The 25,579-nt window shown below is 43.2% G+C and overlaps 1 non-coding gene across 1 annotated transcript; it reads right to left on the bottom strand.

The window, feature by feature from the left end:
* Positions 1–696: 696 nt before the first annotated feature.
* Trnat-ugu (transfer RNA threonine (anticodon UGU)) lies at positions 697–771 on the bottom strand. The gene has a single exon. It is a non-coding gene; the product is annotated as a tRNA-Thr (tRNA).
* Between the last annotated feature and the right edge of the window lie 24,808 nt (positions 772–25,579).

The raw sequence follows: 25,579 nt of genomic DNA, 5'->3' as shown, positions 1-25,579 counted from the left end.
GTACAAAACCCTGATCCAGCCTGTCGTTCTATATGGCTGTGAGACATGGAGTATCCGGAAACAGGACTTCCATAAGCTCCTTGTTTTTGAGAGAAAAGTGCTTCGGAAGATCTTCGGTCCATTCCTGCATGCAGATACAGGGGAATGGAGGATCAGATGCAACCAAGAGCTTGAGGAACTATACCAGCAGCCCAACATAGCAGGAACCGTCAAAGCCAAACGAATGCAGTGGGCCGGCGATTTGGCCCGGCTGGAGGATCACAGATGGCCTCGGAAGCTCCTGGATTTCACACCTACAGGAAAGAGACCGCCAGGGAGACCCAAGAAGCGTTGGAGGGATGGACTCCATGAAGATTTAAACTAAGTGTCAATAGATGTGAACAGATGGCGGATAGCAGCAATGGACAGAATACAGTCGAAGAGGAAACTTGTAGAAGCGTGCGGTCCACTGGGCCTGATCACGTAGTAGTAATTGTCAATACCGGTTGAGGTATTACATGTAATGCATATTAATCAGTCGATTTTCCCGCTTCGCTGATGCAGGATCCAACCTTCTGCGGCTAGAGGCCTCCGAAACGTAGAATGTAACATGACGGTGCATATTGTAAGTACTAAAAAAATGAAATGATAGTTAAATAGACACCTTAGCTGCAAGCAGGCGTTGATATACTTTATTGGGGACATGTTGAGAATGTGTGCCCCGACCGGGACTCGAACCCGGGATCTCCTGCTTACATGGCAGACGCTCTATCCATCTGAGCCACCGCGGGCACAGAGGATAGTGCGTCTGCAGGGACTTATCCCTTGCACGCTCCCCGTGAGATCCACATTCTCAACATGTCCACAACACTACATTCGTAGTTCGCCACGAGTAATGAGTATGATGGGCAAACATCTATTAGGCGAACTACGAATGTAGTGTTGTGGACATGTTGAGAATGTGGATCTCACGGGGAGCGTGCAAGGGATAAGTCCCTGCAGACGCACTATCCTCTGTGCCCGCGGTGGCTCAGATGGATAGAGCGTCTGCCATGTAAGCAGGAGATCCCGGTTTCGAGTCCCGGTCGGGGCACACATTCTCAACATGTCCCCAATAAAGTATATCAACGCCTGCTTGCAGCTAAGGTGTCTATTTAACTATCATTTCATTTCTAGCAAAGCTGCATGGTCATTGACGGTAACTGTTCTTTCGGGAACAGATACTACCGTCATATATATAGTTAAAAATATGGGTTCCCGGCCTTTGACCTTCTTGTGCGAACGCACACGCTATGCCCGAACTCGTACGGGACTTGGTAGATTAATCTGCCACGAGTAATGAGTATGATGGGCAAACATCTATTAGGCGAACTACGAATGTAGTGTTGTGGACATGTTGAGAATGTGGATCTCACGGGGAGCGTGCAAGGGATAAGTCCCTGCAGACGCACTATCCTCTGTGCCCGCGGTGGCTCATATGGATAGAGCGTCTGCCATGTAAGCAGGAGATCCCGGGTTCGAGTCCCGGTCGGGGCACACATTCTCAACATGTCCCCAATAAAGTATATCAACGCCTGCTTGCAGCTAAGGTGTCTATTTAACTATCATTTCATTTCTAGCAAAGCTGCATGGTCATTGACGGTAACTGTTCTTTCGGGAACAGATACTACCGTCATATATATAACTAAAAAAATACTAAACTCCGTCCGAACAGGCCATGAAGGCCCAAAGGTACCGACAAGCTGCCGTGTCATCCTCAGCCCACGGGCGTCACTGGATGCGGATATGGAGGGGCATGTGGTCAGCACACCGCTCTTCCGGCCGTAGGCAGTTTACGAGACCAGAGCCGCTACTTCTCACTCAAGTAGCTCCTCAGTTTACCTCACAAGGGCTGCGTCCACCCAGCTTGCCAACAGCGCTCGGCAGACGGGACGGTCACCCATCCAAGTGCTAGCCCAACCCAACAGCGCTGAACTTCGGTGATCTGATGGGAACAGGTGTTACCACTGCGGCAAGGCCGTTGGCTTGTATTGTAAGTACACTGACGGAAAAAGAAATCGCAACACAAAGAATGAGATGTGGAACTAAATGAAAGTTGGCAAGCATGTTTCTACACCTACACAATATCTATTCAAATTTCGCGCCAGTCGCATGACAATGGCGCTAATAGGCCCATCATTATGGTGCAGATCAGCTTTGCGTCGATTTAAATACGCGCTGTAACGGTCGGGAGGGTTAGTTACCTTTCAGACTGGACGTGGTGAGTCGATGTAAGTCAAAAGTGCCTTCGAGCTGACAAAGACATATGGTTTAAACGAGGTCGTGTAACAGGGCTACTAGAAGCTGCACGTTCCTTCTGTGATCTTGAGGAAACACTTGACAGGAATGTAGTCACTGTACATGACGACTGGCAGCGGTGGTCACAAGAATGAACGGTCGCAAGCAGACCGCACTCTGAACGGGCCCGTGGAACTACCGAGGGGAAGACCATCGCGTTCGGCGTATGGCTCTGGCGCATCGTACTGCATCTGCAGCAGCAATTTGAGCGACATTTGGCACCACAGTGACACAGTGAACTGTTAAAAATCTGTTACTTCAAGGACATCTCTGAGACAAGCGCCCTGTAGGGTGCATTCTACTGACCACAAAGCAACGCCATTTGCGACTTCAGTGGTGTCAAGCGAGAGCTCATTGGAGGGCAGAGTGGAGGTCTGTTGCATTTTCTGATGGAAGCTGGTTCTGCCTCGGTGCCAGTGATGGCCGTGTGTTGGTTAGAAAGAGTCCAGTTTAGGGCTTGCAGCCAACCTGTCTGCATGATCGACACACTTGATGTAAACGTGGAGTAATGGTCTGGGAGTTAAACTATGTCGGCGATTGCTGCGCAAACACTTTCTCCACGTACGCGTACACCATCAATACTCTGCCACGCAAACATTGGGGTTATACTCGTCTGGTATGAGACGTTCCCGGGGGGTCCACTGGGGGTCGAACCACACAATAACCCTGGGTTCGGTGTGGGGCGGCGATGGGGCGACTGGACTGCTGTAGCCTGTTGTGGGGCTGTGTACCACTGCGGCTACGGCTGGGACGAAGCCTCTCGGTCGTTTCTAGGTCCCCAGTTCAATACAACACAATACAATGGTCTGGGATGCGATTTTATACGACAGCAAGAAACTTTGGTGGTTATCCCACGCACCCTGACTGCAAATTTGCACGTCGGTCTAGTGATCCGATCTGTTTTGGTGCCATTCATGAAGAGCATTCCAGTGGGCGTTTTCCAACAGGATAAAGCTCTCCCACTACCGCTGTTGTAACCCAACATGCTTTACAGCGTGTCGAGATGTTGACTTGGTCTGCTCAATCACCAGTTCTGTCTCCAATGAAGCATATATGGAACATCATCAGACGACACTCAAGCGTCATCCACATACAGTTCTAAATCTTCCCTTTATTGACCGACCAAGTGCAACGGGCATCGATCTTCACCCTACAAACTGACGTCTGGCACTTTACAACACCATAAATGCACGTTTGGGTGCTTGCATTCAATACAGGGTGTACATAAAGTCCGGGAACACTTTCAATTATGTATTGCACAAGAACTAAACATTGTATAGATGTCATACATATTGCATTCTGAAGAGAAACTCTGAAAGTTTTTTTTACAAACATTCGATATGCGAACTATGAGTGACCCGGCAGACGTCAATACGGTAATCGAATTCTTGCCATACCCGTCCCAGCATGGCATCGTCGACTGTGGCTGTCCCTTCCCATATTCTCTCCCAGAGCTCTGCTACATCAGGTGGTAGAGGCGATACGTACACCAGATCTTTAATGTGTCCCCACAGAAAAAAGTCACAGGGAGTGAGATCTGGTGATCGGGGAGGCCATTTCATGAGACATCTGTAGCACGGCCGATCCATTGGCGCGGCAGCGCCATGTTCAGGTACCCACGAACTTCACGATGAAAATGGGGTGGACCCCAGCCTGCTGAAAGATGAACGGAGAGTCCGATTGCGTTTGAGGCATCAGCCATTGCTGCAACATGTTCAAGTAGGAATATCCAGTGACGCTGCTCTCAGTGAAGAAGAATGGCTCGTACAGTTTTCGACGTGACAAGGCACAAAAAAAAAAAATACCTTTAGGGAATCACGCTCAAATTCGATGCATTCGTGTGGATGCTTTGTACCCCTGGTTCGACAATTGTACCTGTTCACTTTCCAATTAGTGTGAAAAGTGGCTTCGTCGCTAAAAATTAAACGATCAATAATGCCATCCCCATCCTCATTCAGTTATTGCAACTGCGAGCAAAACTCAAAACGCTTGTCTTTGTCGTCGTCATTGAGCTTCTGCACTAGCTCCAATTTCAATGATTTCGTATACAGCTTCTGTCGCAGGACTCTCACACCGTTCATTGGAGCAATTTCACGTTCACGGGATGCACGACGCACCGATCTCTTTCGACTCCTTATGAATGTCTCTCGTAAGTGCTCCACATTCACTTCACTCACACGGGGACGTCCGCTTCTCTTTGCTGGGCACAAGCAACCCGTCGTAACGAATTTGTTGTCGGCTGGTCCCGGCAGATGTTCGAGTCCTCCCTCAGGCATGGGTGTGTGTGTGTTTGTCGTTAGGATAATTTAGGTTAAGCAGTGTGTAAGCTTAGGGACTGATGACCTTAGCAGTTAAGTCCCATAAGATTTCACACACATTTGAACATTTGAATTTGTTGTGCCAGTGGTAAATGGCCTTCCTTGTCAGTGGCTTCTTACCGTACTTGGTTCTAAACATCCGTTGAACAGCTGTAGCACACTTGTTTTTGTCGAACCCCAACACACAGAAAGCTCGTTCCGCACCTGAACTCGCCATGTTTGGGAATAGCGCTGACTATCGGCAAATTGCCAGACTACGCTGTGGCGGTGTACATGAAAAAAATTTCAGGGTTTCTCTTCAAAATGACATATGTATGATATCTGTACAATGTTTGGTTCTTGTGCAATAAATAATTCAAAGTGTTCCTGGACTTTATGTACACCTGGTATTATGGCTGTTATTGATGTGCCAGCATTCCACATTTGCAAATGCTTATCTCGCTCTTAAATTAACCTGCGATCTTGCAATGTTAGTCACTTAAGTATGTTACTTTGACAAATTTATTTCCGAAATTTCAGTACTCTACATTAATTATGTTTTGTTGTTGCGATTGTTGTCCCTTCATTGTATGTCGTTGTGTGAGAAGTAGCATGCTGTAATCGATCTGCTAACTGCAGGAAACTGAAAGCACTAATTGGAAGAGTTCGTCCACACGTGGATTGCCGTCTTCTTCAGCATGATAACGCCAGACCACACACGAGCAGTGGGACATCTCCAACAATCTGACGCCTCCATGAAGTCCCGATTTGGCACCATCCGACTTTCATCTCTTTCCAAAACTTAAAGAGCACCGTCGAGGACTTGACTTTGATAGTGATATTGTCATGAATCCAGAGGTGAGGTTGTGGCTCCACAAAAAGTCAACCATTTTACAGTGACTGCATCAACAAACTGATTTCTCGCTTGAAGATATCTGTTTATCGCTAGGAGGGGGGACTATGTTGAGGAATAAATATGCACACATGAAGAATTATGGTGTAGAATATTATGAAAGTTGTTTCATTTAAAAAGCTGTTATTGAGTAAGTCATGTATGGGACGTCTCAGATCTAAGGGGCAAAATTATGCAGATCGTAGAGGATCTTTTACTGAGTATTTTGATACAAGAAACTAAAGACTGGGAATAAGTGTACAGCTTGAACCAAAATCCGCGCACTCAGACATGATAGCAGATTCCTTGCATCTAGCAGTATGAAGATGTCGTTAACAAAATTTCGTCCCATGCACATCCATATCAACACAAATTTTAAAAATGTATGTATGTATGTACGTATGTACGTTCCATACTTCCTCCTAAACCACTGGTCCGATTTCATCCAAACTTGGTACACATATCAATTACCGTCTGAAAAGAATAAGTGTAGAGGTATGAACCACCCACCTATCAGAGGGGCGGGTGTTGGGATGAAAAAGCAGTGTAGCTCACAGCGTGAGAAATCCCATACTTCAGTCATTCAATACTTGAGAATAAGAGCACTTACAGACTTGCAACAAACTTTACTCGTAATTTCAAACCTTTACGAAAATTCTATCGCTGACGACCTCCACAAAATGATAAAAGGGGAAAAGTTTATCACTACATTTTCTCTGCTCGTGCAGTAGAACTGCCAGATGAAGCACGACGTTTTAATTTATTACTTATTCACTATTAACTGTATTCGTGACACATTTTGCAGACAGTATTCACTTAAAGCGCTGAGTGAGAAAAATTACATCTCTGTACGACACACAGTTCTGGAGATACGACATCATAAACACTGAACGTGTGGAGAACTATCGCATCGTGCAAGACGTTTAAATTGATTACTTCGTTGCTATTAAAAGTATTCGCAATTCTTTTCGCAGATAGTATCCAAATTTGTCGCTGAATGTACCTACAAAATTGTATCATTGTGCGACACGTAATTAAGGAGCCGTGAAGTCAAATACTGAGGTGCGAGAAAAAACTGCTCCACCACGCATGACGTTCTAATTTGTTACTTCTTTGCCCACTAACTGTATTCACAACACATTTCTCAGAGAGCAGGCTCACGTGCGACAGGTGGTACCTGCAAAATTATCTCTTTTTACAGCGTAAAATTTAGGAGTTACGACGTCATAAACGGTAAGCTGTGTGAAAATGAAGCTGCATGGCGGAATTCTCTAGACATACATATGAAATATGTGTACAAATACGCGGTTCAGGGGCTTTCAAATTATTTGAATTTAATTATCTTTTTTTTAAGTGTTGAAATTCATAAGGGATCAAACGTATAATGAGCGTAAGGCCGGCCAGTGTGGCCGAGCGGTTCTAGGCGCTTCAGTCTGGAACCTCGCGACCACTACTGTCGCAGGTTTGAATCCTGCCTCGGGTATGGATGTGTGTGATGTGCTTAGTTTAGTTAGGTTTAGGTAGTTCCACGTTCTAGGGGACTGATGACCTCAGATGTTAAGTCCCATAGTGCTCAGAGCCATCTGAACCATTTTTTAATGAGCACAAAATGATACGAATAGCCATTTGAGATGATTTCCAGAAAACAGTCAAATACTCTATTAAATGAAACATCGAATACCAGATTTTTGTTGCCCCTGGAAGCCGTTAGACATGGAACCTACAACTAGGACTGTGCTCAGTGAATCATGAACGGGTTAGAAGTTTACTAACACATATGAGGTGACGGAGAATATCTGCAGCAGTATGAGGCAGGTCTCTGACGACGTATTTGTGTATAGAGATCTTCATTATTGAAAGTTGTCCGAAATTCCAGTCCAACCTAACAACTTCTCTTTAGTGCGTAAATAGCAAGAGTCACTTTGTAATAACAAAGCCGTGTGACCCTCTTTCAGGGACGAGGGTAAGAACCATACGTCGTGCATTCTCGCCACAAGAAGAAACAGCAATAGCACCCAGTACGTTGTCCTCGATGGTGAGTGTTCATCGGAGGTGAGGGTATCATCTGGAGTGACCCAGGGAAGTGTGGTAGGTCCGCTGTTGTTCTCTATCTACATAAATGATCTTTTGGATATGGTGGATAGCAATATGCGGCTGTTTGCTGATGATGCTGTGGTGTATGGGAAGGTGTCGTCGTTGAGTAACTGTAGGAGGATACGAGATGACTTGGACAGGATTTGTGATTGGTGTACAGAATGGCAGCTAACTGTAAATATAGATAAATGTAAATTAATGCAGATGAATAAGAAAAAGAATCCTGTAATGTTTGAATACTCCATTAGTAGTGTAGCGCTTGACACAGTCACGTCGATTAAATATTTGGGCGTAACATTGCAGAGCGATATGAGGTGGGACAAGCATGGAATGGCAGTTGTGGGGAAGGCGGATAGTCGTCTTCGGTTCATTGGTAGAATTTTGGGAAGATGTGGTTCATCTGTAAAGGAGATCGCTTATAAAAAACTAATACGACCTATTCTTGAGTACTGCTCGAGCGTTTGGGATCCCTATCAGGTCGGATTGAGGGAGGACATAGAAGCAATTCAGAGGCGGGCTGCTAGATTTGTTACTGGTAGGTTTGATCATCACGCGAGTGTTACGGAAATGCTTCAGGAAGTCGGGTGGGAGTCTCTAGAGGAAAGGAGGCGTTTTTTTCGTGAATCGCTACTGACGAAATTTAGAGAACCAGCATTTGAGACTGACTGCAGTACAATTTTACTGCCGCCAACCTATATTTCGCGGAAAGACCACAAAGATAAGATAAGAGAGATTAGAGCTCGTACAGAGGCATATAGGCAGTCATTTTTCCCTCGTTCTGTTTGGGAGTGGAACAGGGAGAGAAGATGCTAGTTGTGGTACGAGGTACCCTCCGCCACACACCGTATGGTGGATTGCGGAGTATGTATGTAGATGTAGTAGATGTAGACTTACACCCTACTTAAAGTAAACTAACTTATGCTAACTCACAAAGAAAGGTATAAAATTCGACTTGATTGTAATAAGGATGCAGGTGTATCGCTGACAAGGAATGCGGAGCCTCCACTAACCGCAAGAGGTAGCCTGGCACTTGGTTAAACCCCCGGTAGCGGGTGAACGCCTGGCGCTGCCGGCAGCCGGCAGCCGTGGAAGAGCGGCGCCTCGCGCCCCGACGGCGGACCCCGCCCTCCCCCACTTCCCCCCCCCCTTCCACCCTCCCTCCCACACTGGCAACAGAGTTATGCGTCTGGCGACCCCTCGCCCAGACGGCGTCGCTCCCACAACACGTGGGCCCGCTTCACCTCGCCCACGCGCGCAGCCCTGTCCTGCCACTTCCCTGGTCAATGGCATCGCCGCAGTCACTGCAGAACACCTCGTCAGCTGTACTAGCTGCCGCAGTCACTAACAGGAAAGTTAATTATACTACTAAGCGGCTAACCCGGTTTGCGGTGGAACTACGGCCGTAATTTTTCCCGAGGGCATGCAGCTTTACGGTATGGATGGTGTGCTCTTCGGTAAAATATTCCGGAGGTAAAATAGTCCCCCATTCGGATCTCCGGGCGGGGACTACTCAGGAGGGCGTCGTTATCATGAGAAATAAAACTGGCGTTCTACGGATCTGAGCGTGAAATGTCAGATCCCTTAATCGGGCAGGAAGGTTAGGAAATTTAAAAAGGGAAATGGATAGGTTAAATTTGGATATAGTGGGAATTAGTGAAGTTCGGTGGCAGGAGGAACAAGACCTTCTGTCAGGTGAATACAGGGTTATAAATACAAAATCAAATAGGGCTAATGCAGGAGTAAGTTTAATAATGAATAAAACAATAGGAATGCGCGTAAGCTTAAAGTAGTAAAGGACTTTTGCTATTTGGGGAGCAAAATAACTGATGATGGTCGAAGTAGAGAGGATTTAAAATGTAGTCTGGCAATGGCAAGCAAAGCGTTTCTGAAGAAGAGAAATTTGTTAACATCGAGTATAGATTTAAGTGTCAGGAAGTCGTTTCTGAAAGTATTTGTATGGAGTGTGGCCATGTATGGAAGTGAAACATGGACGATAAATAGTTTGGACAAGAAGAGAATAGAAGCTTTCGAAATGTGGTGCTACAGAAGAATGCTGAAGATTAGATGGGTAGTACACGTAACTAATGAGGAGGTACTGTATAGGATTGGGGAGAAGAGGAGTTTGTGGCACAAATTGACTAGAAGAAGGGATCGGTTGGTAGGACATGGTCTGAGGCATCAAGGAATCACCAATTTAGTATTGGAGGGCAGCGTGGAGGGTAAAAATCGTAGAGGGAGACCAAGAGATGAATACACTAAGCAGATTCAGAAGGATGTAGGCTGCAGTACGTACTGGGGGATGAAGAAGCTTGCGCAGGATAGAGTAGCATGGAGAGCTGCATCAAACCAGTCTCAGGACTGAAGACAACAACAACAACATTCCTGGTTGCAGGTTGCCTAACTAACGGCTTCCAGGGGCAACAGAAGTTAGATTTTTCAATACGTCATTTAATTATTGATCGAGTTTAATAATTTAATACGCCGTCATAATCTATTCATTAAGATACAGGAGTCAGCTGCATTAATGTGACCACTACCTTTGTCCGACGTCAAAGTGGAATAACCACTCACAGACGGCAGGCAACAGCACTAACAGTGGAGGATCTATAAACTGTGACCGGGGGGGTGGGTGGGGGGGAGGTGGGGGGGGGGACGCGGAAAACAGTGCACTCGTTGTCCTAATGTGGAAACTGAGTGATTTATCCTATGATCATTGGCTTCTGGCCCAATAGCCGAAGCATTTCAGAAACGGCTAAGTCTATAAACTGTTCGCGTGCCTTTATTGGTTGAAATATACGGGGTGTTCAAAAAGTTTCGCCGCAGTGCCGTATGATTGTTAGCCGTGCGTGCCGTATGCCTCAGTGAATATACCGAAATGAAACTCAGTGAAATATAAGTTATTAATTTATCCAATATTCATTTTTACTTACAAATTTTCACATTAAATGTTGAAAGTGTCCCTCCTGTTATTGAATACACATTTCAATTCGTCTAATCATGTTTCCAAACACAAGGTGCAACATTTGTTCCGTAACACAAGGAGTGAAAGTGGATATTGCAGCTTTCAATTCGTCGATACATTTTGGACGGTTTTTACAGACAGTTGCTTTCGCTGCACCCCAGAAGAAAAAGTCAGGTAGTGTTAGGTCAGTTAAACGACATTTTTGAACCATTGACAACAATGCAGTATCTTGGCAAGATAAGTATTTTTCAGTTCTTCCACGACTGTCACTTTGTATGGGAAAAGTTCTAATTTTTTCCTAGCAGTTTTGTGGGCCGTTCCGACACTAAAATCAGTTTTCTAGGCGAGTTTTCTTACTGAAGTGTTCGGACTCATGGACATTTTATAGGAAATATCGAGTAGTTTATACTCAGACAAAACGCTAGGACGACCACTTCTCGGTGCATCTGTCACTGAACCCGTGCTTCGAAATTTGTTAGTCAAATCTCGCTCAGTATCGCGATGTAGGAGTGTTGCCGGGAAAACTGAATTAAATGTTTGACGAATTGAAACTGTGTATTTACCGCCAGCTTTAAACACTTGTTCGGCTAAAAACACGCGATCTTCAATGGTTAGCATTTTAACAATGACAAAAACGAAACAAACGAACAAAGGAACTAAACTTAAACGTTCACGTCCACACGTAACGACACACACGAACGATACTGCTGACGCTGGCTGAGATAAACGAAACAGTGGAATGTTGGGAGAGTCCACATGAAGGGAAGTAACCCAGGCAGGCGAACAATCATACAGCACGCGCTTCTAACAATCATACGGCACTGGGGAGGGACTTTTTGAACACCCCGTACCACGCAGGGCAAAATGGCGCTACTCAAAACTGGCGCCCAGGTAGCTGCGGTGCACCACGGGCCATAGATGACAGAGGTGAACGACGGTTGCGTAGATGTATGCGGGCAAATAGGCGTGCAACTGCTGACCGCCCAGACAAATCAAGGTGGTTCCAACAGTGTCTCTTCAACGACCGTACACCAAAAGTTGCTGTGTACGGGCCTATGCAGAGAGCGCCTGTTTCATGCAGACGTGCTGACTGCACTTCGTCGGCGACAAAGATGCAATTTGCACGCCAGTGCCACAACTGGACGTCCAGCGGGTGGCATCACACGGTCTTTTCAGAAGAATCACATCTTTTGCTCTATTGCATAGAATGGTGTGGGAGTGTTCGGCTTGAAACATTTGAAAGCAAACAAGGAGGGAGCGTTATGGTCTGGAGAATGTCTTCGTGCCATTCCCTAACTAGGTGTCCACACCCACATGCGACTTGTTTCTTGTTGGCATGATGGTATCTTCCAGCAAGACAATGCAGCATGTCAGACAGCTCGCAGTGTACGTGCGTGGCTCCAGGAGCAGAAGGATGAACTTACTGGACCCCACTGGCCACCAAACCATACCCAGCGGAGAATCTGTGGGACCATCTCGATCGGGCCATGGATCCTGAACCGAAAAACCTATGCACCGGAGTCGGCATGGCTTCACATCCCTGTCCGTACCTTCCAGTACCTCACTGACTCTATTCGTGCACGTCCGGAAGCGGTCAGCGCTGCAAAAGGTGGTTTGACTAAAGGTATAATTACATTTTAAAGGTTTACTACAGTAGGACAAGTATTAGACTAAGAAACTGTGTATACGTTTTAAGGCAACATATTACCCAGAATATATTTATTTAGTATAAGAGAATGTGAGCTCTTGCTGACTTCCAACAAACTTAACACGTAATTCGAAACGATTATAAAATTATTTCTTGCTCACAGCCTCCACAAAATTATGAAAGGAAAACAGTTAACCGATTACTACATTGTCGCTTTACATGCAGCAAGACAGCACCATCAGGCATGACATTTAAATTGATTACTACTTTACTCCCAACTCTGTAATGCATTTTTTAGACAGTGTCCACTTATACGACTGGATATACTTGTAAAAATATATCATTGTACGATACATAGTTCACGAGACGCGAGGCGCGATGTAATAAACACGGAGATGGCTAAAAAATCTGCTTTTACATGAAACAAATCACAAATTATCCACACTATATTCATCGGGTGTTTGATAATAATAGCATTTATCGATTTCCGACCAACTTTAAACATAATTTCAAACTTTTTCCCGCTTGCATGTTTAACTTCAAATATTTTGTTCATTAATTGATTTGTAACGAAATTTTTTTAAAAATAATTTCAAACTTTTTCCCACTTACATGCTTAACGTCAAATATTTTGTATATTAACTGATTTGTAACGAAATCAAGTGTTTGGAGCTGTTTTATACATGGGAGGTCGATAATTTAAAGAATCAGTGTACTGTGTTACTAGTTTCAAGGAGTACTGGTAAATAGCACTTGAACGAGATATAGTCTGTTCGAATTCAGTTTTCTTAATTTGTTGCTTCGGACTCCGTGAGAGTACGCTCCGTCGAGACTTTTCGCCAATACTTCCATGTCAATGGATGTCACTATTCATTATTTTTCGTTTGCCAAACCTCCATACTATCCAGTTCGACGCTGCTCTTCATCTGCGGCCGGTCTCCTGAATACCACTAGCGCCATTTTTTTATATATGGCATCAACCTTGCACTTGATGCCTAGATATGAAAACTTTATCTCGTCTTATTAACTCTGACAGGATGCGAGCATCAGCTGGTCAGTCTGTTTTGTGATCTCATTCACAGTAACACCCCAGAAGTTCGATTACACCGATCAATCGGAATGTTATGATCACCTACTTCGAAGTACAAGGTGACTACGAACATCATGAAACATTTCAAAACAATCGGTAGAGATAAATGGCCAAGAACAAATGATATACGAGAACGTGCTGAAAAGAAGTAATTCCTCCGAATTTTTTATGTGAAAACTCATAAGGCTTTTCAAATAAAACACACGTTATTCACATTCTACAACTTTATTCTCCGTGTTACACATTTATTTCTCAACATAGTCACCCGGCGGACTAACACATTCCTCCCAACGAGAGACCAGTTTGTTGATACAGACAGTGTAGAATGTTTGACTTGCTTGACGGAGCCACAACCTCACCTCTACTTGTACCGCTTCATCACTTTCAGAGTGAAGTCCTCGAAGGTGTTCTTTAACTTTTGGAAACATGAAAATTATATGAGGCTGCATGGAGAATGGTTGATGACAATGAATCCAAGGCGTCGGCCTGTTGCAGATGTTGCATCGGTCCTGTGTGGTCTGGCATTGTTATGCTGAAGGAAACGGTGCTATATGTGTGGATGAATCCCAAACTCGATTACAAAATGGTTCAAATGGCTCTGAGCAGTATGGGACTTAACTTCTGAGGTCATCAGTCCCCTAGAACTTAGAACTACTTAAACCTAACTAACCTAAGGACGTCACACATATCGATGCCCGATGCAGGATTCGAACCTGCGACCGTAGCGGTCGTGCGGTTCCAGACTGTAGCGCCTAGAACCGCTCGGCCACCCCGGCCCGCAAACTCGATTACAGCGTACTGTTTCTCATATAAGGAAAACAAATTTAAGATTATTGTAAGCGAATACCCAGCACACTTAAGAACAAGCAGAAATAGTGAAAGACTGATCAATATGTGTAACATGTTCCAGCTGAAAATGTTGTCTCTTTTCTTTCTCGCGAAAAGGATATCCAGGGTCATCGTTGAATTCCCAAAAGAAGACCACGTTGTTAGCCTGGAATTTTTCTTATTTGGCTGCCGTTAACACGTGGAATAGCCGCCTCTTTCGCCACCTCCGCCATTCCGAAGTCCATCTTCTCCGCCCTCGCTGATGTTGAAGTCTTCACCGTAACCCTCGCTATAGGCCCTTACATGGTACTATCAACCGAGCCATATAAACAATTTTTTTTTCTGGCCTTGGACAGGCGACCTCGGATAAGTTACGACCCAGGGAGTTTTCAAGTTATTATTATTGTTATTTTTACTATTATTATTCAATACATTTGTTTTTCGTCTAATACAAAATGTATCATGTGAGAATAATACGTTTGTCCAACTGAAAGAAAAGTAATTAAATATCAGTGTCATACGCCCTGACTCCAAGAGATACCACACAGATATTGCAGTTTATCTTGGGCCACTGACACGCAGTATAATGATTAGGTACCGTATAGAGCAACTGCAGCTCTCGTTACTGGCTGAATTCTGATCTTTTTGTACCGCCAGGATTTCACCCGACTGCCTCGCCTGCGCAGCGAGTACACTGTTCAGCGAGCACCTGAAACTTATGAACAGACCCGACGGGCGTGACCTTTAAAGTAACAACTTAGTAAAAGGCTACAAACAACGTTATTATGCCACAATGAGGCACGAAGACCATTATTGCAGATTGCTTTACGAGAGGTATTACAGCTTCAACATCATGTATTATTGGAGGACTGGGTTTCGTGACAACAGCTCGAGATCTCGACTGGAATTAGCGTGTGCTGTCACGCCCGACGTGAGTTCAGTTTTAAAAATTCTGTTGTTATGGACAAAAACAAAATGGTAGAGGACACTTGTATTAAGTCTCGATGTTCTCGAGGTGATTGCGAAGTTAGTATCTGCAGGCTCGCAATTTCGGCTTTGCAGTACATTATATAGCGGATTCAGTTGCCAGAAATAAAATTCTGGCCATCTGTTTTAATCATCTTCAAGGTTCTTGTATGACATGTAACTCAGTCATGAGCATAAAAGTTGACATTGTTCAGTACCCAACATACGAAGCGTCTACACGGAATGCCTGTCTCCTAACATATCAACCGAGCTTCTGTCTCACTAGGAGTTCAAGAACAGACAAGATGTACTTAGTCCAAATATAATACAAATCTTACACTTTACCCGCCTTACGCAGGTCGCTATCGAAATGTGAATAAAAATAAAAACACTCAACGCTCAATAACCATTTGAATTATAATAAAAATTATAATAATTAAAAAAGTAAGAATGACGAGATGTTTCCAAAAGCCGCATAGCTATATGAAGGAGTTTTACTCGCAACTACCAGTTTCACGTCAGTATAAAGCGTCTCTAGCGACGTGAAACAGGTAGGTGCATGTATACTGAAGTGAAACCGGTAGTTGCGGATAATGCTCCTTCATACAGCTATGTGGCTTTCGGAAACACCTCATCAATCTCGTGTTTTTCTTATTCAAACTGTTATTGAGTGCTGAGTGTTTTTATTTCTATTCACGATATGTGCGAGCTGTAGTTACCTTCCCCTGAAGTTGTTTGCAATATTAATAAATGTTTCGATTTATGTTGAATACAAAACAGATGTTCGTAAATTTTCATATGATATTTCTACTTATTGGAAAAGAATAATAACTATGAAAATATAACAAACATTCCTTTTTAACGGTGCAAGAAACTTGATTTAGGAAGTTATTTTGATAATCTCAAAACAAAATTACAATCTAATGATAATTTTTTTCTAAAAATGAGTTTCTAGGTTTTATTGTTCCGGTATTGCAAAAACTAGAGTACGTTGTTAGAACCAATATTTGTATGAAATGAGTGCGTTATAGAATTGCCGTTTGAAACGCAGTTTACGTATCGAATACTTGGATTGTAATTCATCACAACAGTTTCGACGTGATATAAATTGCATTCTGAATACTCCGTCCTCTAATCTTTCTAACGAGCTGTAAATTACCATATGGTAATGACATTTTACAAATACGTAACTTCTGAAGCTAGATGTTTCGTCAGATTTCGTATCAGTTTCTGTACCATAACATTTTAGATGGCTATTCTGTTCCTACACAAGATGTGGTTCAAAATGGTTTAAATGGCTCTAAGCATTATGGGACTTAACAATGGTTCAAATGGCTCTGAGCACGATGCGACTTAACATCTGAGGTCATCAGTCCCCTAGAACTTAAAACTACTTAAACCTAACTAACCGAAGGGCATCACAAACATCTATGCCCGAGGCGGGATTCGAACCTGCGACCGTAGCGGTCGCGTGGTTACGGACTGAAGCGCCTAGAACCGCTCGGCTACACCGGCCGGCAAGATGTGGTCATTACCGAATTAAATCAAGTATTAGTCAATGTCAAATTGCTTCTAAAAATGTTATCTTCAAATATTTAGATGTTGTAAATTTGTTTGTAATTACAGCTCGTCAGAAACCACTCCTTCCGTTATTAACTTGCGAGAATATAAAGTGAACGTTATAAAATTATGTAAGTGTAAATATCAAAGACAGTATTCTGATGTTTGTTTCTTCGTCTATATGCCGAAAATCAAGCGTGCCGACTTCTAGTGAAGAAGCCGATACACAGCAAAAAGTGTTGTACGATCCAATACACGACATGATTCACTATAGTAGTCTCCGATACACTGTCTTAAACATTATAGTGTCTAACTAACCGATCATGTTTTACGACTGCCGCATTCTATATTTTCATGAAAACAGTGAAAGAAATACAATTGTTTCGTACAGATCGTTGCATTGTTTTACAAAGTATTCACCTTTAAAAATTATAAAAATTTTGCATGCGTTCAAACCAATCCTAGAAATGTTTTCTTCTATCAGATATACTGGTATCTCAAAAATATGGTTTTGGAAGGATTCGATGCTTCTTGAGGTGATGGAAATCACTAGCCACGTATTTTTTGTTTTAAATCAAATTTTTCTACTATACGTGGCGTATCAAAAAGAATCATCCGATTTAAGAAATTGTAACTATTATGCTATTTGAGATATGTGCTTGAACAACGTACTGTAGGAAAGAGGAAACTGTCGAGTTTTGTGTGTTTCTCGCTATGTAGCAGCAGTGTGCGCCCACTTCAGTTCTAGTAAAAACGGTCTCAGGACAACAGAAAGCGTTTTGTACGTTTTTTCTACGGTTTGCGCACTGCGAGTCAGTAATAATTGTTCAGCACGACTTTCGTACTAGATATTGCGTGGATCCTGCGGTAGCATAGAGCATTAGGCGATGGCATGAACAATTTCGAGAAACAGGTTGTTTGTGGGGAGGCAGATTGCCGGGCCGTCCCGAGTGTCTGACACAGACTTCGAACACATCCACCACAGTTTCACAAGGAGTCCGCAGAAATCCGTTTGCCGTGCAACTCGACAGCTCAACATGCCCCCGATGTCCGTCTGGCTTGTGTTGCGTCCACGTTTACACTTGGAACCACACAAAATTCAGCTACTGCAAGCTCTTCGTGAAGGTGATAAACAACAACGCGTGGAGTTCTGTAATTTCGTTCTTGGCAAGATGTAGGATGACAATTTTCTTCCACGCTTAGTGTTTGGTGACGAGGCAACATTCCGTTTAAACTGAAAGGTAAACCGTCATATGTGAGAATATGGGATACGGAACAACTACATGAAGTTGTACAACTTGAGAGTTGTTGTTGTTGTTGTTGTGGTCTTCAGTCCTGAGACTGGTTTGATGCAGCTCTCCATGCTACTCTACCCTGTGCAAGCTTCTTCATCTCCCAGTACCTACTGCAGCCTACATCCTTCTGAATCTGCTTAGTGTATTCATCTCTTGGTCTCCCTCTACGACTTTTACCCTCCACGCTGCCCTTCATAATTAAATTGGTGATCCCTTGATGCCTCAGAACATGTCCTACCAACCGATCCCCAAGTTGTGCCACAAACTCCTCTTCTCCCCAATTCTATTCAATACCTCGTCATTGGTTATGTGATCTATCCATCTAATCTTCATCATTCTTCTGTAGCACCACATTTCGAAAGCTTCTATTCTCTTCTTGTCCAAACTATTTATCGTCCATGTTTCACTTCCATACATGGCTACACTCCATACAACGACTTCCTGATACTTAAATCAATACACGATGTTAACAAATTTCTCTTCTTCAGAAACGCTTTCCTTGCCATTGCCAGTCTACATTTTATATCCTCTCTACTTCGACCATCATCAGTTATTTTAATCCCCAAATAGCAAAATTCCTTTACTACTTTAAGTGTCTCATTTCCTAATCTAATTCCCTCAGCATCACCCGACTTTATTCGACTACATTCCATTATCCTCTGTCCGGAACGGCGCGACAGCTACGGTCGCAGGTTCGAATCCTGCCTCGGGCATGGATGTGTGTGATGTCCTTAGGTTAGTTAGGTTTAAGTAGTTCTAAGTTCTAGGGGACTGATGACCACAGATGTTAAGTCCCATAGTGCTCAGAGCCATTTTTTGAACCATTTTTTTCCATTATCCTCGTTTTGCTTTTGTTGATGTTTATCTTGTACCCTCCTTTCAAGACACTGTTCATTCCGTTCAACTGCTCTTCCAAGTCCTTTGCTGTCTCTGACAGAATTACAATGTCGTCGTCGAACCTCGAAGTTTTTATTTCTTCTCCATGGATTTTAATACCTACTGCGAACTTGAGAGAGATTCTCCAAAATTTAATTTGTTTTGTGCAGTCTCACGGGAAAAGCTGTATAGTCCATTTTTCTTTGCCTAGAACTCTGCCACTGGAAGTACATATCTCGATATGCTTAGGACTTTTTTCCCACAGTTGGACATTGGTTCGAACAACTTCGTTTAGCAACAGGATGGCGCACCGCCACTCCGGCATCTGGAAGTGCGGGATTTTTTAAATCAAAGGATTTTTGAACGATGGATCGGTCGCATTGGACCAAATGATTCAGTCTTACATTACTGGCCTCCAAGGTCACCGGACCTGACTGTATGATTATTACTTATGGGGGTTTATAAAAGACTCTCTTTATGTGGCTCCGTTACCAGCAACAATGATTGAACTGAGACATCGCATAATAGCAGTTGTGGAAGCTGTAACTCAAGACATGCTCATTGCAGTGTCAGAACAATTTAATTACCGTATTGACATATGCCGTGCATCTCAAGGCGGGCGTACTGGACACCTATGAAAAGGTATGAAAAAAAATTTTTTTTGAGTTTCCCGTTCAACAAAAAACAAAAGTGACTGTATATGTTTATTAATTTTAGGAATATATACGTGCCAAATTGGATGATTCTTTTTGATACACCCTGTGTTACGAGGGTCACTCCAAAAGAAATTCACACTATTTTTGTAAAAATTCAGTTTTCATTCTGCATGTCTGAAAGTTTTACAGTGTGTAGATTCATCGTTCCGCTTATTTTCAAACTTAGTTCAACCTGTTCCCGTGAGTGGTGCCGTCACAGCGTGTCTTCAAGATGGCTGCTATACTTTACGTTCGTCAGAAGCAACGTGCTGTCATAGAATTCCTGTGCTGTGAACACGAGACAGTGGGAAACACCCACAAGAGGTTGAAAAAGGTGTATGGAGATGCTGCTGTCGATCGCAGTACAGTTAGTCGGTGGGCAATCAGATTACGGGATGAAAGCGGGCAGCGCCAATACTCAGGATTGTCCTCGCAGCGGCAGGCCTCCTACTGCACACACTCCAGACAATGTGCAGAGAGTTAACGAATTGGTCACTGCTGACAGACGCATCACAGTGAACGAATTGTCACGCTACGTTGGGGTAGGGGAAGGAAGTGTTTGCAGAATACTGAAAGTGTTGGCGTTAAGAAAGGTTTGTGCCAGGTGGGTTCCCAGAATGTTGACAGTGGCTCACAAAGAAACAAGAAAAACGGTATGCAGCGAACTTTTGGAACAGTACGAGAATGGTGGAGATGCATTTCTTGGAAGAATTGTGACAGGTGATGAAACATGGCTCCATCATTTTTCACCAGAGACGAAGAGGCAATCAGTGGAGTGGCATCATGCAAATTCACTCAAGAAAAAATACTTCCAAACCACACCTTCTGCTGGAAAAGTTATGGCTGCGGTGTTTTTCGATTCCGAAGGACTCTTGCTTGTGGACATCATGCCAAGTGGAACCACCATAAATTCTGATGTATATGTGACGACACTGAAGAAACTTTAAGCTCGACTGAGTCGTGTTCGACCACATCGGCAAAAGCAGGATGTTTTGCTGTTGCACGACAATGCACGGCCGCATGTCAGTCAAAAATCCATGGAAGCGATCACAAAACTCGGATGGACGACACTGAAACACCCGCCTTACAGTCCTGACCTGGCTCCATGTGACTATCATCTCTTTGGGAAACTGAAAGAGTCTCTTCGTGGAACAAGGTTTGAAGATGATGACTCCCTTGTGCACGCTACCAAACAGTGGCTCCGACAGGTTGATCCAGAATTTTACCGTGCGGGGATACATGTGCTGGTTCCAAGGTGGCGTAAGGCAGTTGAGAGAGATGGAAATTATTTGGAGAAATGAAAATATTGTTCCTAAGGATGTATCTACACACTGTAAAACTTTCAAACATGTAGAATAGAAGATGGATTAAAAAAATAGTGTGCATTTCTTTTGGAGTGACCGTCGTATTTACTGCAAAACTTACTGTGAATAAACCACTCAACCCGTTTTTGAGCAACCAGCGTTTTAACAGTAACACGTGAGAAATTTTATAACAATAGCGATATCAAACTCAACATTGCCATCCATTGTCAGTTTCTAAAAAAGAATTAAAAGGTGGCGCTCGCAGCTTTCTCTGGTATTTTCAACTGCTTCCTGTGTCCTTAAATACCCTGGATCCTGGATTTGCTTCTCTGTTAACTGTCAGCAGATTCTCTCGGCAGTGACGGTTTTCTCATTGGGAAACAGTCTAAAAGATTAAAAACAATGTGTGATACGTGAATTCAATACAACTCATTAAGGGACAATAAACTGCAGCCTAAAAGCTAAACCCTCAACTCTCAGCTTCACAATGGCTATTGTCCGTGTCGCGTAACGAAAACACGGCGATCCCGTGGGGTCTGCGGGTAGACGCCACATGAAGAATCATTGGACATCTGGCGTATCGCACAATGGCCCTGCGGGAGACAATCAGCAGTGAGCAGTGACAGCGCCGTATCAGGAAACAAAACGATCCTGTGCAGTGAGCACCTGCTGAATGCGTGCGGGAATTCCACATGCCGGATATTACGCACTAAATATAGAGGGAGACTTAACGAGTCGCAACGGAACGCATTTCATAATTCACCACGTGATCCGACGGTAGTAAAAAATATTGACAGTAGCGCGAATCGGTTTCTACGGCGGACACCGTGGTTTTTCTCAATAATGAAGAAGTGACTCTTCAGGGTTTCCAGGTGGATCTGTTGGATATATGGCTCTAGGGCCTAACGCCGGATCACGCTGTGTAAATTCCATAGTGTTTCTTTGAAGGCAATGCTCAACATCGTCGCTGGTTACTGCTACCAAATAGTTGCTACTGGCGAGCAGTAAATAGCAGAGCAGTTGCATCGAGATGGCACTTACCAGCAGTTAAGCAGCAGCAGTCCCTTGCCGATGTCGAGCAGATGCCTCCAAGCAGTACTGAGGTATTTACACAACGTGATCCTGCTACAAGCCCGAGATCCACACAGTCAGTGATGAAACAGTATTAAATCCAAAAGATTTACATTTTAATTAAAAAATAACGCCCAAGTTAAATACGTAGTATTCTTTTTTAAAGTAAAATTCTATTGTTGTCAGTGTTTCCTCTCAAATACACACATGTTGCAAAAAGATTCTGCATTAAGTAAACACAATTTTGTTCTTTAGAATCCATACTTATCGTACAGAAGTTTCATCATCGTCAAGGGGTGCATTTTGTTTTGATAAAATTATAAACAGCCGACCAGTTGCAATGGATAAAGAAATTCTTTACCTAGGTTTCGACAAATATAAATTTGTCTTCTTCAGAAGGTAACCTAAGGGCAATGAACATCGTAGCTTACATTAGAAAAGTATGAAACTTATAAGCCTAGAATAAATTTTAAGACAAATTAGAGAACTCTTGCGTTACAGAAGTATGATAACGACGACTGGTACTTACAATTTTACATTAGTAAGGACTAATGTACCATCGCCGTTTTTACAACTGTCGGCGTAGATCGGTGTGTCAAAAATAAAATACAGCCCTAGAATTAGGGTTTGTCGCGTTAATATAAAATAGCTCATGGATCTTACAGAGCTCACAACCGACTGAGTGTAATCGGCGAGCGTAGTTACCCTGAAAACAGGGCAGGTGGCGCTAGTGCCGAGAAACATGTGCTAATTGGCGTAGAAAGGCAACGTGTAAATTATCAGTATTAATAACGGTCTTAGGTAGAGAAATAATAAAAAAAGGAAGGAAATTAACACTCCCGTAATAACAGTATGGGAGCATCGGTACAAATAATGTAGTTATACATCAAAAAAGGCAGGTGGCGCTTACGCCGAGACATTTACGCCCAGTGGCGTATACAGCCAAAATATAAAAAATTACATTACCATATTAGTGAATCCCACAAACGATATACATGTCAGAACTTTAAAATTGACAATAATGACTCTTGTCAAGAAAGAATTACGAACACTGGTACACGATCCTGTTAATACACATTCGCCGGCCGCGGTGGCCGTGCGGTTCTAGGCGCTGCAGTCCGGAAACTCGGGACTACTACGGTTGCAGGTTCGAATCGTGCCTCGGGCATGATGGATGTGTGTGATGTCCTTAGGTTAGTCAGGTTTAAGTAGTTCTATGTCTAGGGGACTGATGACCTAAGATTTTAAGTCCCATAGTGCTCAGAGCCAATACACATTTACAGGAAAAACAAAATTTTAGAGCCAGCAAAATCACATAAGGGCCGATGTAGTAGCAAACATACATCGTGACAAAACCAACATTACATAAGGGGTAGCGAGGTTAAAGCACTGAAGGTGCGTCATAGCTTCCTGAGGAAAGAAACCACTAATTTGTCTTAAAATTTATTCTAGGCTTATAAGTTTCATACTTTTCTAATGTAAGCTATGATGTTCATTGCCCTTAGGTTAGCTTCCGAAGAAGAGAAATTTATATTTGTCGAAACCTAGGTAAAGAATTTCTTTATCCATTGCAACTGGTCGGCTGTTTATAATTTTATTAAATGAAACCGTTGCTGTTGTGCAGCTATGTTTAAAATATTGCATTTTATTTTCTTAATCACACGCACTCTTAAGTCTGCAGTACAGCTGGCATTTTCGTACAATTTATCATTCGTTATTTTTGTGGTTTCCGCGTTGTCATACCTCTGTCAAACAGTACTCGGGAACACACACTATGTCACTGTTACAGTACTCACAAACACACACGATGTCCATTAGGTCGTCTTCTAAGTCTTTACTTACCACGAAGAACCCTGCGCAGAGGATCCTCAGTCCGCCTCCCATCATTTCGCCTCGCTACGTGCCTGTTCCAACTCCATTTCAGTTCTGTAAACCACTTTTGCGTTCTCAACTCCTGTCGTTTTTCTTATCAATTTGTTTGTATGCCTGTCCTTTCTTGTTACAACCAATATACATCTTTCCACTATTCGTTTCAACATTTAATGTCTATGCTTCATTTCCAAACAGTAGTACTAACAGTATACAGTAGCTACTGACCTACCAGTTAGGGTGAAACTTCCACTTTGAATGTAAAGAATGACTGAGCCGCTAAAATTTCCACGTTACTTGATCTTCAAACTCCGGAGTGAAACTGAACGTACTGAGACAGTTTTCCCTTTACATATTCTGATCATTTCTAAACTGACAAACAACATTTTAGCGCAACGCAATCTGACTTTTAATAATCCCTACAAAACAATAGCCCTGATTAACAATAACCTATACCCTTCATGAATCACTTACCTCACAAAAATCTTCGTTACTCGAACTACATAGATGTATGTGTGTGAAATCTTATGGGACTTAACTGCTAAGGTCATCAGTCCCTAAGCTTACACACTACTTAACCTAAATTATCCTAAGGACAAACACACACACCCATGCCCGAGGGAGGACTCGAACCTCCGCCGGGACCAGCCGCACAGTCCATGACTGCAGCGCCCTAGACCGCTCGGCTAACCCCTCGCTTACTCGAACTACTCGATACAGCTAGCGCCAATACTGCCACATAAATAAAAGATTCTAACTACTGAAGACACTAACTACTGATAGGCGTATCGTTAGCAAATGAAAGATTTTGGCAGAGAACAAACAATGTATTTACTTTAATAATGTGTTCAAAAGTCATTATATATATATACGAGGGCTATCCACAAAGTACATTACGTTTTGGAAAAAATTTTTATTATATACAGATGAAAGGCACACTTAAATACTACTTTTCTACATAGTTGCCATTTAAATTAAGGCACTTATCGTAGCGATGGACGAGCTTGGAAATTCCTTCGTCGTAAAATTCGGCCGCCTGCGCCTTCAACCACGTGGTTACCTCTTCTTGAAGCTGTGCGTCGTCATCAAAACGCTGCATAGCCAACCACTTCTTCATTGCTGGGAATAAGTGGAGGTCGCTCGGTGCCAGGTCGGGACTGTACGGCGGATGAGGAAACAACTCCCACTTAAAAGATTCGAGAACTCCACGAGTGGCATTTGCCGTGTGGGCCCGGGTGTTGTTGTGAATCAGCAAGATCTTTGAGCCCAACTTTCCCCTGCGCTTGTTTTGTATTGCTCTACTGAGGTTGTGCAGAGTTTGGCAATACCTTTGAGAGTTTATTGTAGTGCCTCTTTCCAGGAAATCCACAAAAATCACACCTTGTCTGTCCCAAAAGACAGTCGCCATCACCTTCCTTGCCTACATTGTCTGCATGCATTTCTTGGGTTTTTGGGGGGAATTTGTGTGCCCCCACTGCATTGACTGCAATTTTGTCTCGCAGTTCACATGTTTAACCAATGTTTCGTCAACAGTAACGATGGGATCTAGTAATGAGTCGCCATCTTTCTCCTAAGCGTCCAAAAACGTTAACGCTGCAGCCATTCGCTGATTTTTGTGAATCTCTGTCAAGATTTTTGGTATCCATCTTGCACAAAACTTGCACAAAACTTGTGGTAACCAAGCTTTTCGGTAATGATTTCGTGCAAAAAACTTCGTGAAATTTGTGGAAAACTCATAGAGGATAATGGAATGTAGTCGAATTATGTCGGGTGATGCTGAGGGAATTAGATTAGGAAATGAGACACTTAAAGTAAT

This window comes from Schistocerca nitens, chromosome 2, assembly GCF_023898315.1.
Source record: "Schistocerca nitens isolate TAMUIC-IGC-003100 chromosome 2, iqSchNite1.1, whole genome shotgun sequence".
Taxonomy (NCBI): domain Eukaryota; kingdom Metazoa; phylum Arthropoda; class Insecta; order Orthoptera; family Acrididae; genus Schistocerca; species Schistocerca nitens.
This window is presented reverse-complemented; position numbering and strand designations above follow the sequence as displayed.